General features: G+C 43.8%; 1 long non-coding RNA gene across 1 annotated transcript in view; it reads left to right on the forward strand.

Annotated features, from left to right (window-relative positions):
• Positions 1 to 18,161, forward strand: part of LOC128778175 (uncharacterized) — a 479,608-nt gene that overhangs the window by 280,479 nt on the left and 180,968 nt on the right. The window contains exon 3 of the long non-coding RNA XR_008423546.1: positions 17,982 to 18,092. This is a non-coding gene — a long non-coding RNA (uncharacterized LOC128778175). The remainder of the gene's footprint in view (positions 1 to 17,981; positions 18,093 to 18,161) is intronic.

Below are 18,161 nucleotides of genomic sequence, written 5' to 3' on the forward strand. Positions count from 1 at the left end.
ACTTCTCATTATGTGACCCTGGGCAACTCATTTAACTTCTTTGACCTCCAGTTTCATCACCCATAACATTGGGGGTTCGAATGGCTGACTTTAAGAACCCTTTCCGATGTAGCATGCTACAATTCAACAATGATGTATAAGAGGAGAGAACTTGGCTTTCTAAAAGCTGTCCAGTATTAGAGCATTAGCCCAGAGAGCTTTTCCTTCTCTTCATTGCTAAGCATCTTGCAGCTCTGGTTAGCCAACCATCCATGCATCCACCATAGACTGTCCAGAAAACAGGGAAAGACCCATCAAGTATAAGACAGCTGGATGAAGAGAAGGAGAAATGACCTAGACTTTCTCGTGGCTGGGGAGATGTAGATAGGGTGAGTTTCGAAGCAGTCAATAACAGGGAAAAAGAGGCAAAGAAGCAGCAGTCTCCACCCTAGCCCAAGATTGCCCATTGACTGAACCAGGGCAGTGTGCTCTGCATGTCGACACTGGAAGAGAAGCCTCTCCCAGTTGACCCTAATAACATGGTAATCACACTGACAGCCCTACCATAAATATAGAGGGGGGGAAATTACAGCCAGGAAATTTGAGTTGAGCCTACATCATATTACGGAGTTAGCACATGGGCTTTACGGTACACCGGCTAACCACTCCAGGCACCTCTGAGCTTCCCATCTATGTCCGTGTACCACCCAATTAACACCCCATTAATGGCTGCACACATTCGTGGGCTTTGCCTTGTCACCACTGCCCTGAAGCTCTTAACTCCTCCCAACCTGCCTTCCCATATAATAGAACCTTAATTAATACTCTCCCATCCAGGCAGAATACAACCTGTTAAAAAAAAAAAATCAAATGGCTTTGATGAGAGGATGCGTGCAACTTGTCAAATGTAGCCATTCTATGGTTCTCAGAAACAGACACCCAGGTGAGAATGCAGCTGAGTTACAGTGACATGTGCCAGGTGGCATGAAAGCTATCACCATACAATTGGTTTTCTGGCTGGATTTGAAGTACTTCCAAAGAAAGGCTGCTGGTGTATATCTGTTCTCACTAGTTCTGGTCTTTCCTGGTTACGTGGCAACCAGAAGCCAGAGAGGGTTGGGGGTGGGAAGCCGGGAGCTCAGCGTAAAAACTTTGGCCTTGAAATTACAGTTTCAAGTGAGGAATAATTCCTTGCCTAGCGGTATAAAAGAAATCTTTTTGTGTCCTAGAGCCATATCACTGACAGACCCACCAAGTTGCAACACTTCCATAGGGTGGGTTTCCAGAAATGTGGAGCTTCAAATGGGGCTTGACTGTAATCTCAAAACCAAGGAGCGATCGTCCTATTTCTAAGTAATTAAGCTGAACGTTTCTACAGTATATGATATCTTTTGCTTGGTAGTTCATGGCTGTGTGATCCTACCTGTGCATCTGAGTCACCTGGAACTTGATAATAATGCAGAGACACAGACCAGAACTCCTGGGTCTGAATCTTCAAGAGAAGCCAGCATCCTTTTTAACAGGCTCACAGGTAGCTGTGCTGCAAGTCAGGATTGGCCTCCTCCAGCAAGGTACTTTCTGATTAAGCCAGAACTTTTCACCCATCGCATTTGCTTCCCCCTACAACCTGTGAGGCAGGGATGCTTTCTTTCATTGTTATTGATGAGAAATCAGGGAGAGACTCAAAAAGCTCCAGAGCTTTGCTCAAGGCCACGGGCCTCGTAAGTTGAGGCAGCCCAGACTCCCACTACTTGTACTCTCCTCGTGAGTCCTGTGTAGTTGCACAGGATCTGGCACTTAGGAGCCTCAAGCTTCATTTGATTCTCTGTATCTGCCACCTTGAAATCCTTAATAATTTTTGAACAAGGGCATCACATTTTCATTTTGCACTGGGCCACACACATCGTGTAGCCAGTCCTGCTGTGTAGACCATTACACCGTGTTGCTTCAACTGTGTTAAATCCATCCTGGGGAATGGGGAGTGTTTCTCTCCAAAGTGAATCCCTTCCAGAGTTGTTAGCTTAAGTGTGCTAGAATGGCAGCCTTGCGGGGGGGGGGGGGGGGGGGAGAATAATGACAATATATGAAAATAGTTCCATTTACTGAGTACTGTGTTACAAGCGTTTCATAAATTTTAGCACCTAATCCTCCCAACAAGTCAGTATTATTATTGTCACCATAACAATTTCCAAGTAAGGAAACTGAGACATGGAGAAGTTAAGTATAAAGACAGAGGTCCTGTTTATATGATTGTATATGTCTATGATGACAGTGATTCTGGACTCAAATCTCACCTCTACCATTTATCAGCTGTGTGACCTTAGGCAAGTTACTTGACATCTCTGAATTTCACTTTCCGCAACCAATAAAATGGGGGTGATAATAATTGCTTCAGAGGATTGTTCTGAGGATTAAATGAATTAATATGGACAGAGTGCCGAGCACACAGATACTCAATGAACACTGGGGCCTTTAACAACCTTTGCACTCAAGAATATTACCCATTACATACCGAAATAGGTATTTAAATGGTACCTTACTTAAGGATCTGAAGTGTTTTCACAGCACTGGATAATATAGTCAAGGTGCAATTAGCCATACATTATAATATTTTTAAGTGATTCAAGTGACACTTCTTATGTCTAAGTGTAATCTTTCCCACTTTGGCATTTATCATAGTTTAATAACTACTGAATGCTGTTGAATTAAAATACTATTCTGTCTGGGGACACATTGACCCTTAGCGTGGTAAAGCTCATCCAAAGCTCAGCTAGAGCTTAGCAAAAGGCTCACCAGAGCAACTGAACTCACATGCTCTTTGGACAAAAGAAAAGACCATAAGTAAAATGGAGAGCCATGACCTTTGGGAGAAACCAGGCAGCCGGTTTCTCAGATGAGGAAAAGGCATAGGCTGGGGGCTTACTCATAATAATGATATCTCAATGACATTTTACAGAGACTTTTTTTTTTGTAGTTCTTCTATACTTCATAAGCTCATTTGATGCACCCAACAACCTGTGTGGTTGAAAGGGGATATAACGTTAAGACCTTTTTTAATGATCTCCTCCATATATGCCCATCAGAGTATACCTACTATATGCCTCTCTCCTGTATCAAGTGCTGTATATATATTCACTCAGAACTCTCATACAGCCTGCGTGATAAGTAATACTGCCTATTCTCTAGATGAAGAAAGTGAGACTCAGTGGATAGAGCTAATGTGCTTGGTGGAGGGTTCAAACCCAGAGTGGGCTGGCCAGACCCTGTGCTCCTCAAGTGCCTTTCATTCTTTCCATTCCCAAGCTATATGTTCTTTGTGCTCTTTGATGAGAAGGAAGAGGACAGGCATAAGGAAAGTGGTCAGTACATATTTAGTGAATTAAGGAATGTGAGCTGTATAGAAGAACACCAGGTTTCAGTGACATTGGGAACTGGCTTGAACATGTGACCCAGTCAAATATACCATTGTTCTGAATTATTCAAAAGCTATGCATTTGTTATTCTAAGCAGCCATTTTTCTTTTCTTAATGCACACCATCCTTCTTCACACCATGAAGAGAACCAACTTGATTTAAGGGCTTGTGCTCTTCTGGGCAGTTAGCCATCTTGATTCAACAGTCTCATGGGATCTCTTTCTGTCTTGTGCATCTAGGACTTGGCTCTATAGACATGGAGTTTCATTCTCCCAGTGACCATTCCCTGGGAGAGAATTTAATATTTTGTAAAGCCATGTGAGGTCACTGAAAAAAAAAAAAAAAAGAAATCCCTTTAGCTCTTTAAGAGAGTTTCCTGGTCAGCTCCTTGGGACCTGGGACACTAGATGAAAATTGCTCCCTGGGTGAGAGGGAAAGTGTGTGCATATGTGTATGCACATACTCACATTCAGTGCTGAGTCCAGCAGAGGGAGGGCATGGACCCCACAGGCAAAGCATTCACGATGTGGGTTTAGAATCCCATCCACAACAGGAGATAGTTTGCGACACGGTGATTGGAACCATACCCTGTAGACTTGACATGGTCATAGAGCCCTCTGAGAAATAATGAAATCTTGGAGTTGGCACCTTATCCTGGAAAATGTTCACACATGTAATACACACACACACACACACACACACACGCATGCATGTACAATTTTATAAGCAGTATCAAGTGATTTGTGAAATCTGTGAATTCCCCTATAAAACCACTGCTCCATGGTTTTTCTTTCCTGTCCTAAGAAACAGTCTCCAAGACCAATGTCTTTCTCTTTCCATCCATTGCTTTCTGTCACTTGTTCCACTTATGGGTCAAAATAGAGCAGAATTTTATTTTCTATAGCTTTTTTTTTAACTGTGTTATATCATAAGTCCTTTTCCATGTTGCTACAAAATCTTCATAATGACCATTTGTCATGGCTGCAAAATATCCTATTCATTGGCCATCTCAGAATTTTCTTAAGCACTCTCTTACTGGTGGACACTACCATGGTTTCTAATTTTTTTGCTATTTTAACTTAAAATCTCAGCAAACAATTTGCCCCCGGCATTGCCCATTCCCTACTCAAGCTACCAAACCCTTTTAATCTCCTTGAAGCGTATTGGTGGTCATCATTTCCATTTACTTGATTCAAATGTACTTGTGTCTGTTCTTCCTGCCAGACTGCAGTGCGGTGCCTTTCTTGTGCACCTCCTCAGCTGGAGGCTTGATTCTATCCCATCTTGCCACCACCCGTTACTCTTTTGTTTCTCTTGCGCCTTTAGTTTTTTCCTTTCACCAAGCATTCCAGATCCTTTTTGTCTAGATACACCTCTCTTGTTTCCATGAAATCTACAGGTGCTGGTTCCCCTGCCTGGAATACTCTCTCCTCCCACCTGTACCTGGGAATCTCTACCAAGCAAAAGACTGAGGGGAAACATTGCTTAACAAGGCGACTCCATGGTGGGAAGGGGAGAACGTAACTTTCGGTGAGGACTGTAGATTATGGTCCGCTGGGGTCCAGAGGACCAATGTGGCTCTGTGCCTATGTTTAAGGATTTCAGTCTCTGCAGAGGTGGAGATCTGAGGAATCTTTGTAAGTTCCTGAAGCAGAACAGTGTACTGGAAAGAGGACAGTGTTTAGAATTGGGCTGACATTAAATCAAGTCTCAGCTCAGCCATTTACTAACTCTGTGACCCTACATATGTTGCTAAACACAAGTTTTTTCATCTGTAAAAGGATTAATGATATATTATTTGGCCCGGTACCGAGCCCCTTCATTAGTGTTTCATAAATGGTTTCTCTCCTCTATTACAAGCCTTCATATGCCAGCAGTGTCTCGCCTTATGCTTGGCTCAGAGTAGACACTTAATAAATATTTGTTGAATGAATAAACATTGACTGATAGCTCCAAGGTGTGGGCACTGGCCCTCATCTGCATCCTTGCTTGTCACAGGCTGGGCAGATGAACAGACAGTGCCTGCTGCAGCCCAGGGTGATCTCTATGTGAAGCAGAAAAGTCTGTGATTGTGAGTGTACATGCGGCCAGGCAGCAGCTGCCTCCAGAGAAGGTGGTGGCACCATGCCAAGTGCCCGTGGCCTCTCCACAGAGGTGCAGCAATAATTACAATCCCTCGTGTTCCTTCTGCAGAGTTCCCCCTCCTTGGAAAACGTGGCACTTCACAAAACATCATCTCAGGGATCATCGCCACATGCTTCTGAGGGGACAAAAGCACCAGACACTTGATGCATGCACTGTGGGCACAGGAAAAGGAGGGTAGATGATGAGAAAGGATAGGAGTGGTGGAGAATGCTCATGTAGAAAGCACAGAAAGGTAGAAAGATAGAAACGTAGAAAGGTAGAAAGATGAGGGCGAGAGTTTTCAACAGCTCAGCCACGGGGGGCATAGGGAGAAAATTCAGTATCTCTTTTTGGTCTTGGCACATCTGGGCAGTTCCATGGGCCTGGGTCAGTCTCAACCAATCTTGGCTGGGGCTCCTGGATATAGCTGCAGCCCCAAGGTCTAGGCTTTGTCTCTGCTACTCTCATGAATGTAAAAATGTCCCCCCATTGGCAACTGTGAGATGGAAGAAGGAAGGAGATAAGACCTCACAGACCCAGACTGTTCACAGGTTAACAGTTCAAGTCCAAACTCCTTAAAACTCAATCCCAAGGCTTTAAAACTACACAGAACAAGAATGTCCTATAATTCACCAGCTCAGGTTGGGGTGATGCTGTGCCAAGATGTTTGCTATGCCCAGGAGTTCCCCAGCCATGCCTCAACCAGACCAAATCATGCTTCCCTGTGATAGCATCTGTGCTTTTCCTTTGTGACACTTGGCTGATTTCTAATTATTTGTTTATTAGCATGATTATACCTATAATTACACATATAGTCTCCTTGACCAAACTGGAAGCTCTGTGATGTCAGAGAATACTTTTGTCTAGTTTACCGCGTGTGTGTGTGTGTGTGTGTGTGTGTGTGTGTGTGTGTGTGTATCCATTACCAAGTACACAGCACTCGGGAAGTATTTGTTGAATGAATGGATGAATTATAATTTTTAATGAATAGGAAAAAATAAGCCAACAACAAAAATCAAGTCACAGGAAAATAAACATCTTGTCCCAGGATGCAATGGCATTTGTTCTGGATATACCTAAACCATAGCCTTACTTATAATTTCGACCTACATTTGTAAAATGAAATTAGCTATTTCCTGTTACACAGAATTAATGGTATAAATTTCTACAGCTCTGTAAGGTCGGGCATACTATCCATCTTGCTTATGCATTGTATCCTAGGGGTTAGCATAGCACATAGCACAAATTATATACTAAATAAATATTTGTTGAAGGGTGGATGGAAGGAGCCTGCAGATACTTTAAAATTCATCAATCCATGCCCCATTAATTAAGAATATTGGATAATTAAGACATACTCTAATTGAGTTTTTCTGTTTACATTTTATTTGTTTATCTTGTATTTATTGTTACTCCCCACCTCATTTAGAAAAAAATTGAGGTACCAGCAAAATAAGTCTATTGCACACTATTCTTTTACTCAACAAATATTTATTAAATGCCTACCTGAAGCTCTACATAGGGTTTGGTGATGATATAATGGGAGAAAAGACAGTTCACAGTGTCTCTTCATAGATCTTCCAGCACTGAAAACATGTTGGCCAACCAAGTCAATAGAATTTGGATTGGTATTTAAAATATGTAACAGTTAGGGGCGCCTGGGTGGCGCAGTCGGTTAAGCGTCCGACTTCAGCCAGGTCACGATCTCGCGGTCCGTGAGTTCGAGCCCCGCGTCAGGCTCTGGGCTGATGGCTCGGAGCCTGGAGCCTGTTTCCGATTCTGTGTCTCCCTCTCTCTCTGCCCCTCCCCCGTTCATGCTCTGTCTCTCTCTGTCCCAAAAATAAATAAAAAATAATAATAAAATAAAATAAAATAAAATAAAATATGTAACAGTTAGCTTTTGCTGCTTAACAACCCCACCAAAAAAAACTTTGTACTTTAAAACACCAACCATTTAATTTATGACTCAGGTTAATCATATCGGCAGTTTGATCTGGGTTCATCTGGGCAATTCTGCCGACCCAGGTCAGACTTAGCTGATCATGGCTGGGCTCCCTGGAGCAACGACAGTGAGCTATGAGGTTGGCGAGGGGCTGGATGAATGTCATCTGGGGTGCCTCCTTGACCTCGTCATCCAGCATGCTAGCTGAGACTTATTCACATGGAAGTCTCGGAGTTCCAAGAGCTTGAGAGTAGAGGTTGCCAAGTCACTGAAGGCCTGGTCACCAGAACTCACACAGTGTCACTTCTGCTTCGTTGTCTTTGGTCAAAGAAAGGCACAAGACCAGACCAGATCCAAGTGGTAGAGAAATAGATTCTACCTTTGATGGAATGAGTTACAAAGTATTGTGGTCATTTTAAAAAATCTACCACAACATATATCTTTTTTAAGTTTTTATCTATTTATTTATTTTGAAACAGAGAGAGAGAGAGTGGGAGAGGGGCAGAAAGAGAGGGGGAGAGAGAGAGAGAATGAATATCAAGCAGGCTCTGTACTGTCAGTGCATAGACATAGGCAGAACTCGAACTCATGAACTGTGATATCATGACTTGAGCCAAAATCAAGAGTTGAATGCTTAACCGACCGAGCCCCCCAGGTGCCTCTTCTACAACGTAATTTTTTTATTGTGATAAAATATCCATAGCATAAAATTTAACGTCTTAACTCTTTTTAAGTGTACAATTCCGTGGTATTAAATATATTGATAATGTTGTGCAACCATCACCAACACCCATGTCACAATCCTTTTCATCTTGTAAAACTGAAACTCTACCCATTAAACAGCAACTTTACAACCCCTCCTTCCCTTAAGCCCTGGAAACTACTATTGTACTTTCTGTCTCTCTGTTCTCTATAAGTTACTCATATAAGTAGAATCATACTGTATTTGTCCTTTTTTGACTGGCTTATTTCACTTAGCATAGCGTCCTTAGGTCTGTCCGTGTTGTAGCATTTATCAGTATTTCCTTCCTTTTAAAGGCGGAATCATATTCCATTGTCTATACGTACTACCTTTCACTTATCCATTCATCTATTAAAGCGACTTGGCTTGCTTTCACATTATGGCTTTTGTGAATAATGAATGTGGGTATATTAATACTTTGAGTTCCTACTCTCAATTCTTTTAGACTACCTCAACATATTCACCAAAACATGTTTTAAGTCTTTTTATCTTACTTTTGAACTTCTCACTTGTATGTAAACTAAGCGTGATACTTAGAGAGATACAGAGCTGCCAGGAATTTTATTTGGCAACTTCTTGTTAACTGTTTTAGATTCCTTAATTCTGAGAGCCTGTCTGCCCTCCCCCTAAGCCCATATTAGGGTGGTGTTGTCGTTTGTTTCACCTCCAGGGGACAAAGACTGCTTCGTCACTGGAAACAGATGTGGGCAGTATCACTGGCTGGTGTTCCAGGGCCCTATTTGTCCTGCAACATCTTGCATCAAGCCACGCGTCTGTCATATTCCAGGTACTGAAATATTAGATGAATTCATCCATAGTTCTGGATGCTTCTTTGCAGCTTATTTGTAGGATCCTTCAGAACACTCTGTGAAGTGTGCTCTCTGTGTCTGGTGAGGCCCGACAGCCATTAGACACTACTGCTGTAAATTGGATGCACCAGGCCCCATGCGCTGGTTCCAAGGTGTGAATTAGATAGAGATGTTTTTGACTGTTCCTCTGGCCTCCTGGCTCTGTTCCTGGGTCATCCCATGGCAGTCCGGGCCTCCAGGCAGCATGCCTGACCTCAGCTGCCCAAAGATATAGGTAAAACAGTAGGGAACCATAACAGCTCCTGCATCCTGTTTGCAAACTGACGAAACACAGAGCTCTCAGAGATCTGAGCTTTTGCCGATTCCTCTCCTTAGATGCAAATATTCCTTAGGTAGGGAGTGTGGTGGGAAACAGAGATCCTGGGAAGTCAAGGAAGGCAAGAAGGCATGTACCCCAGGGTGGAAAGCCAAACCATTTTTGGCTACCATAATTCTCCCAAATCATGTTGGAATACATTGCCCGGGAGGGATTTCCTCTCCATGTGGATATGAGAAATTAAAGTTGCTTACTAAGTCCCTCTGGGTGCGTATCCTTCTCTGAGGAAGCTGAGAAAGCAGATCAGCACATTGATTTAGGTTGCTTATAAGCACAGAGGTAGAGGAATAGACTGTGTGGTTAGAGGCAAGTTGATTTTTTTAGTCATTGTAAGGGTAGAAATCCACCCCTGCCACCACTGTTGGCCACACTGTTGCCAATAGTCTATTTAAAAAAAAAAAAAAGAATGGGATTTCTATGTATCTTTTGTATTTACCATTTAAATCTGAAAGAGAAAATAAGGAAAGTCCCTTCTGTTACCCATTTCTGTAGAACCAGAGACCTCAAGACCCAGCGGCTTAAAAGCGCAACAATGTATTATTTCTCAGAATTGCAGCTGGGCAATTCTACTCCACATGTGATAGCTGGGGTCATCATGCAGCTGCACTAAACCCTGAACTAGGTTGGAGGTCCAGGCTCTGTATCCAAATTCTCTCTCTCTTCACTTCAGTCCAAGCTTCTTTGCAGAATAGTTGCTGGCTTCTAAGGGGACAAGCCCAAGTGCAAGCACTTACCAAGCCTCTACTAGAGTGGAAGACTGATGTTCATTGGCCAAAGCAATCACATGACATCAATGGAGCTGTGGGAGGGCAAACAAGGGCATGGATCCTGGAAGTTGTGGTTCTTTGGGGACCAGCAACTGTAACAGTCTACCATAATCCTTCAATTATTGCAGACCACATGATTCTCTTGGAGACAGGGCGCAGCTCTTTACTATGGCAGTTGCTGATGCATTCCAAGCTTAGATGAGTCCTCCTAAATCTCAAAGTCACAATTCTAAAACTCCTCACCTTTCCTCATGTGCTTTTAAACTTTTTTTTTTTTTTCCTTTTCATTCTCTACTTTCCTCCCTCATCCAGTATTGTTGGGGGGGGGGGGGAGTTTCATGACCTTCATTACTTTCTTTTGCATTATTCCCTGAACTGTCCCATAAGGAAAATAGAAAACTGATTCCAGCAGCTTGCAAAGAGTTAGTAAAAGGGGCAGCATGGACTTCTAGGTCATCTCATCAACAGTATGACCCTTGGCATCTGTACACCAGACGCTGCCATACATACATTAAGGCCATATTCTCAGGGGTTAACAGTAATCCATCTGGGCATGGATTACCAGCTTCAAATGCTGACTCCACACCGTGTAACCTTTGGCAAGGTTCTATATCTCAATTTTTTTCACTGGGTGGTTGTGAGGATTCAATTAGTCCATTAGCTCAAGATGATCCATTGTTGTTATAATTTCCATCATCATTATCATCACCCCTTGTATCTTGCTTAGTTCTTCTAACAACTTAAAGTTGTAGATATTAACTCTCTCATTGTACCTATCGGGAGCCTGGAGCCCAGAGAAGTTGAGTAACTTACCCAAAGCCACACAGCTAATAAGTGGTATACCCACGATTCAAACCACTCTCTGACTTTTAAACTATGCACTCAGCCACTACATGATATCTTACTCAGGTTTACAGCCCCTCGGGCAAGGTGGGTTCTGGTGGGCGATCTTAATTTAGTTTTCTACCAATAGTTGTTTGATCACTTAAAAAAAAAAATCTAATAAGACCTGCCCTATGATCAATACCCATCTGCGCTGAATCTTTAATGTTCTGTCTTATCAAATTAGCAGTTTCCACCACAACTCAGGGGGGAAATAAATGTTGTCTTGATTTTAAATACACACTAACTTGCAAACACTGTGCCTCGGGGCTTTGGTGGCTTGTGGGTGAAGGAAGCCACTGTTCGGGACATCCACTGCAATGTCCTGAGAATGCAGTTCTGGATGAGCTGTGTCACCACAGGCCCTAGTGAGCCTGGCAGTCATGGCCTCTCCATCAACAGGCCTTTCTGTCCCTTCCTCCAGGACCTGTGATATCTCCAAATGACCCTGGGTGCACAGCACACAGCCAGGCAGCTTTGTCTCCGCTTGGTCCTAAACTCAGCTATAATAATAGGAGGCCTCTCAGGCACCAGGGTCTCCCCTCTCTAAACCCTCCTGTCCTCAGCACTTTTCCCAAATACTTAGCAAGCCAGAAAATTGTCCCCACCCCCCATCCTATAGGCTCCAGGCTAACAGTTGTCACTGCTGTACAGGTTTCCGCATTAATTAGTGTCATTCCTTCCCGGTACTCTCTTCCACTCCAGCCAAGTCCCTTGCACTACTGGTCTCCTATTTTGCTCCGACCTCTTGTTCTCTGCTCACGCCAGGGGTCCTCGCTGCAATTCCCCATTCCTTCTTTTTATGCCCACTTTGAGTCTGATAATCTTTCATGCCTTGTTAAAGCTTCACCACAAAACATTAGAGAAGAGCCCAGCCGATTTTTTTCTTTACCTCTTCTAAACCCCTTCAATATTTTGAATCTAAAGAACATGGTTTAGCGATTGTCTGTTACCTTGTGTTGTCTCTCTTTGTGAGCTGTGGCATCTCCATAAGCAGAAAGCAAGGTCCTCAATTTCCAAAAATTATATTGTACTTTCTTTTATAATCTTCACAAGAGTAGTAATAGATAGCATTTGTTAAGTGCTGACTAGGTACTAGCTAGTGTTTTAAGCAGTTTACAAGTATTATCTTGTTAAGTCCTCATAGCTGATTTTTAAGGTGACATTATTACCTGCATTTTTGCAGATGAAGAACCAAAGCTAGTGGTCAGATGACCAGCCCCAAGTCATCTAGGTGGCAAGTGATAGAGCCAGAATTTGAATCCCTATAGTTGGATCAGAGAAGATGCTCTTAGCCACTAGGCTTCCTATAGGTAACACAGAATTGTTTTACAATCAACGCTTGTTGTGAAATTATCCCCTAAAGCATATACTCTCACTGATTCTATGGAGTAACCACATATAATGATGAAATATCATCTGAGTTTGTTTCTCTATTGTTGTGTTGCAAATTTTCCCCAAAATATGGTTGCTTAAGACAGCTTAGCTTCTTTGGGTCAGAAATCCTGGCAGAGCTCAGCTGGGTGCCTCTGGCTCTGGGTCTCTCACAAGCCTGCAGCCAAAGTGTCAGTCATCTCGAGGCTTAACTAGGAAAGGGTTTGCTTCAAGCTCACTCACCAGATTGTTGGCAAGGTCCAGTTCCTCTCGAGCTCTCTTCTGGAGGCTGCCCCCAATGCCCTGCCATGTACAGGCTCTCCACGGGCAACTCACAACATGGCAGTTTGCTTCATCAAAGCACGCCAAGGGGAGAGACAGAGTGTAACCAAGACAGAAGCCACAGTCTTTGTAATCTACTTCTGGAAGTGATATCCCAACACTTTTGCCATTGTCTCTTCATTAGAAACAAGTCCCAGGTCCAGCTTGCACCCAAGGGGAGGGTGTTCCACAGGGTTGCCAAGACCAGGAGGTGGAAATCATTAGAAGCCACTTCAGAGGCTGCCTACCACAAATCCATGAAAGCAACTAGGGGAAGCCTGCCTAAGGAAGGAGCGTTCAAGATGACCCCTGACAGAGAAATAAGAGTTTGCAAGGATGCATGCATGGGATGAGAAGGATACATTTGGGGAGGCCCTGAAAGGAGCTGGTCTTGTTCAAGGGACAGCATGATACTCCGTGAGACTGGAGTGGCAGGGGGGACAGGGAAGGGGACCCAAGATAAAGCTGGGGAAAACTCATGGGCAGGTCTGGAATCTTCTTCCATCTTCTGAGAGCAATGAGAAGTCCCTGAAGGATTTTCAGGAGTGGCATCTAAGTATGGAGAATGTGTCAGAGAAAATGGAAGTGGTAGAGGGCAACAGATGAGAGCTGTTCCAGCTGGGGAGGAAGAAATGTGATGAATTTGAGACATAATTTGGGTGCAGAATCAACTCAACTGACCTGCTGTCCAAGGCAAAGGACTGTTCAAATTCCCAAGTGCTAGAAAGTTCCTACCGAATGAGACCTGATTGCTTCCACACTTACGTCTGTGGGTCCTAGATAAAACTATCATCCTGGGGTTCTGTTTAGAATTCCAAAGAAAGGGGCCCTTTGAGGGTAAATCCTCTCGTTTCTTGGTAGGACCACCCTGCCACTGAGGTGGTTCATCTGGGATAGAGCTGTGTGTATTCTCCGACTACACATGTGCCTCTGTGGATCTCTCTGTCTCTCTCCTCTAGGAGGATCTGGCCTTCCCTCTACTCTTCTTATTTGCCATCTGTGATATCCCAGGCCATTTCCCTCACCATTTGCTCCCTTCCAGAAGACATTACCATTGTCTTCACATTCCTGTGTCATCTCTTTCTCAGTGTTTATGATTAGTATCATTAACACTTAGGACTTACTTTGGGTTTCCTCAGAAATAGAACCAGAAATAAAAACTCAAGAAATTTCCTTTTTGGGAGGTGATCCCAGGAAACACTAGCAGGAGAGTGGGGAAGGGAAATAAACCCATAATATGAGTATTACTGAGGGCATTAATACCATGGGCAACTGGAGCTTTGCCCTGCAGGGCTGCATCAGGAGGCAGCGAGAACACACTCTCAGAGTTGTCCCATCCTAGGGGTGGGGAACCCCGATCCATCAAAGCTTGGTTTCTTCCCACTCTGTTGGTTCTATGGCTCATCCCAGCACAGGTCTGGAGACTCCCATGGCCAGAAAAGAAAGCCCCTAGAGGGGAGTCACCATGTTTGCTGCCAACAGACTTCCTGTGGAGGTTTGTTGAGAGGGCATGAGAGGGACTTCACAAAACCGAACGTAGTAATAATAGCTAACATACTTTCATATAATTAGTCTATTTCATCCTCACATACATGCTATCTCAGTCCTTGACACATGAAGGTACTCAGCAAATGTTAATTACACTTGTTAATGTTGCCCCTGTGTTGTCCAAGGTCATCCAGTTTGTAAATGTCAGAGCTAGGACTCCCACCAGGTCATCAGTGTGGAGTCCACTGGTCTTTAGACTGTAGAACAAGGGACATGTCACTGCAGTGAAGGGTCCTGCCTCAGCTGTGGAGACAAGTTGATGATAAAGGTAGATCGGGTAATACAGAGGACTGACTTTGCAACATTGCCATCTTGCCCTGGGTCAGTCCAATTAGCAGGGTTTGTCTGATAAAATTATAAAAAGGAAAAGCCCGGAACGACCTCTGGGGAGGTACAGGAGAATCCAGGAAGAACAAATGAGGGTGAAAAAGGTATATACCAACTGTCTCTAGAAAGCCAAAAGTACCAGAATGATAGAATCATTCAGGCTCAACCTCCTGTTTGCCTCTGGAGACCAAGCTAACTTATCCCATTGCATGTCTGGGAAGAGTGCACCACTCAGAAGGGGCCCCTCCAAGTGAAAACTGCTTGATTCCTTCGTTGAATCTCTTTTTGGCCATAAACTTTTATTTTGGTGCCTTGATGGTCTTTCAGAAATGTGGGTCTCTAGGGTAGATATTTTTTAAATGTTTATTTTTTGAGAGAGAGAGACAAAGCATTAGGGGAGCAGGTCAGAGAGAGAGGGAGACAGAGAATCCCAAGCGGGGCGGGCACTGTCAGTGCAGAGCCTGATGTGGGGCCCAATCCCACGAACCATGAGATCCTGACCTGAGCCGAAACCAAGAGTCACACTCTAACCGACCGAGCCATCCAGGCACCCCTTGGGTAGATTCTGAGCTGAACAGCAATGTGGAACAGAAAGATTATGGAGGGGCAAAGTGAATGGAGGGGAGAAAAACCCCTTGACTTGAGAAGGACAATGGTTCTAGGCTCAGCTCTCTAGGTACCTCCCTGAGTAAGAAAGAAGGGGAGGGGGGCAAACCTGGCAGCTGGCACCTCTGCTGTGGGTCAGGCAGTGTCCTTGGTGCCCATTCACCAGCACAAAGGCCATGTACATAGACTTTATCATCTCCTTTGCACAAAATCTGAGGAATTACACAGCTGGCCCAAAGTCACCCGGCCATTAAAGTGAGACGCATTTGAACTCAATTTTGCCTGACTCTGACATCCTTGCTCTTTCCTCCCTGCTGTACCTCAGTTTCCTTCTGTGCTTTTTTTAAAAAAAATTTTTTTTAATATTTATTCATTTTTGAGAGAAAGATACATAGCATGACCAAGGGAGGAGGGGAGAGAGGGGTAGACACAGAATCCAAAGCAGGCTCCAGACTCTGAGCTGTCAGCACAGAGCCCGACGTGAGGCTTGAACTCACAAACCGTGAGATCATGACCTGAGCCAAAGCCAGACGCTTAACCGACTGAGCCACCCAGGTGCCCCCTTCTGTGCTTTATAGAACTATTCATCAAATGCGTAGGAAGTGCCTTTTTTTTTAAGTATAATTTTCTGTACACATGGATGTAGACTATCAATGAAGCTGAGTGCCCCAGCTCTTGCCCTGCTATTCATCACCCCTTTCAGGAAGAGGGCCCCAGAACACTCCTCTTGGTGCCTTTTCCACACCAAGTGAAGGAGACTATTACTTGGGAAAATGTGCCTCATCATCTGTAAATCACTGGGACCCCATCTGGTTCTGGCTAGAGAGTTAGCAGAACCCAAATGGAATTTTTTAAGCCAGGTTTCCTTTTTATTATTATTATTCATGCCAGGAGTCCACTGGGAAAATCTTTATCTGCATTAAAACATACATAAGAAGAGGAGAGAAGAAAAGGCAGACAAGAGTGTGTCCTACAAAGGGTTTCTTTGAGCCCAGCTCTATTCCTCTGTCAAGTTCTTTGCGGCGCTCTCCACAAAGATGGAATCTGGGTTCAAGGTTGAATGGAAGCCGGCTCCTGATGGAACGCATATCCCCTGAACACACCTCTAGGAGATTAGCCCGTCATTAAATATTTGTAGGATAACAGGAGAAGCCTAATTTAGTTTTTGTTTCTTTCTCTCTGTGGTTTAATCACAGATGAAAGAGACTAATAGCACTGCAGAGCTTTCTGGTGATCAAAGGCCAATCAATCCCCTTTGTGGAGTAATTAACTATTTGCTAAACTTGCAGAATTGATTTCCATTTAGGGCTAAGAGAGAGGGTTTTAAATGAAGACCGATTCACCAGGCAAGAGGAGGGAATCTCGGGGCTGATGCCAGGAGATACTCAGGGTGATGAATTGGAATCTGCTAATTAGAGACTGAAAAATACAGCCAGAACCTGACCCTATTCAGGAGTACTTTAGGGGAAGGACAGGCAGGAAGAAGGTTGGACGCCAATGCTGTCTTTATCTGCCAGGCAGCTGTGCAGATTCCCTTGAAGTGGAGAAAGCCTAGGCATCCTGTTTGGGGCAGAAAAGGCTTGATTACAAGCATATGCAGAACTGGGCAGGAGGTGGAATGCATGTGGTCAGGAAGTCAGGGTGGAAGTCAGCAGGTGACCAGGGCACGGAGCCCTTTTGACATGAGGGCCCCGGTATGGGCACACCTCAAGGCACAGAGCTGGCCATTGTGGACCTTCGAGACTCTACTCAGGCACTTGAAACGTGCATTTGAAGTCAGTCAAGAATTTAAATCCTGTTGGCATAGATGCTCTGAGAATCTGACCAGTTGAATACACGTGGGACCTTAAATTAAAAGTTTATGCCAGCTTGAAACTATGAAGACTTGAGACAACCTAATAATACCTCTATTTAGGGTTGCCAGATAAAACACAGCATGCCCGGTGTGGTGTGAATTTCAGATAAATGAGTACTTTTATTTAGTATAAGTATGTCCTAAGTTATTTGTTGCTTTAGTAAAACTGTGTCCCCAATGATCGGGGGTTTCTTTGAAATTCATATTTAACTGTCTGTCCTATAATTTTATTTGCCAAATCCTGCAGCCTTACCCTAGTGGGAGTCTGGTTCTCTGCTTACCGAGTTAGAGCCTCTGAGTCTCAGTTTCCTTCTCTGTGTATTTGGCTTCTCCTAGGAGTATGTTGACTGTTTCATTATGAATATTATAGGAGGTAACTGAATGTGATTGCTGCAGACATTGTGGTGCCCGGCACATTTTCTATTCTCTGCAAACGTTACCTATGATTATAGTGAACATTATTGATTTGATAAATACAAATAATAATCTTAAGTATTAAAAATGTATTTCCCTTTTTCCCATCTCCTCTGTATCTGCCCTGTATCTCCAGCCTCTTTTCTTCTTCTCTTTCTCTTCCTGCCTCTCCTCCCTCCCTTGCATTTTTCACTGTGCATTAAGTGTGCACCACCAACATTAATATTATGTTGTAAACTTCAGCTTCTCTGTCCATTTTCCCTTGTGCACAGAGCAGGATGAGTGAGTGACCACCAGCTGGCTCAAGGTGCTATGGTGTTGGCCATGCTCTTTTACTGCTCTGTGCCTCAGTTTCCTCATGTGACATGCCAGATTAAATGAACTCATGTAAGGAGAGCACTTGAAATGGTGTCCCGTACTTTATTACCATGATTCCTAATAACATGTCTATATTAGTTTGGGTTGCCCCAGAATTAATGCAGGAAATGTTCATCTATTTCAGTGAGATTGCTTGAGCCAAGCTGGATGCTGGTTTGTCCCGAGGGAGCGAGTAAATTGATGCAGGTCCCATCTTTGGTTTTCGAAGTTCTACTGTGGCCAGAGGAACTCGGAGGTGAGTGAGAACCAGAACTCGGCCTTGGGTGAGATAAGCCCATGGGTGGTTTCAGTCTTTGAAGTAAAT

Source organism: Panthera pardus, unplaced genomic scaffold (genome assembly GCF_024362965.1).
Source record: "Panthera pardus isolate Hobbes unplaced genomic scaffold, ASM2436296v1 HiC_scaffold_19, whole genome shotgun sequence".
Classification (NCBI taxonomy): domain Eukaryota; kingdom Metazoa; phylum Chordata; class Mammalia; order Carnivora; family Felidae; genus Panthera; species Panthera pardus.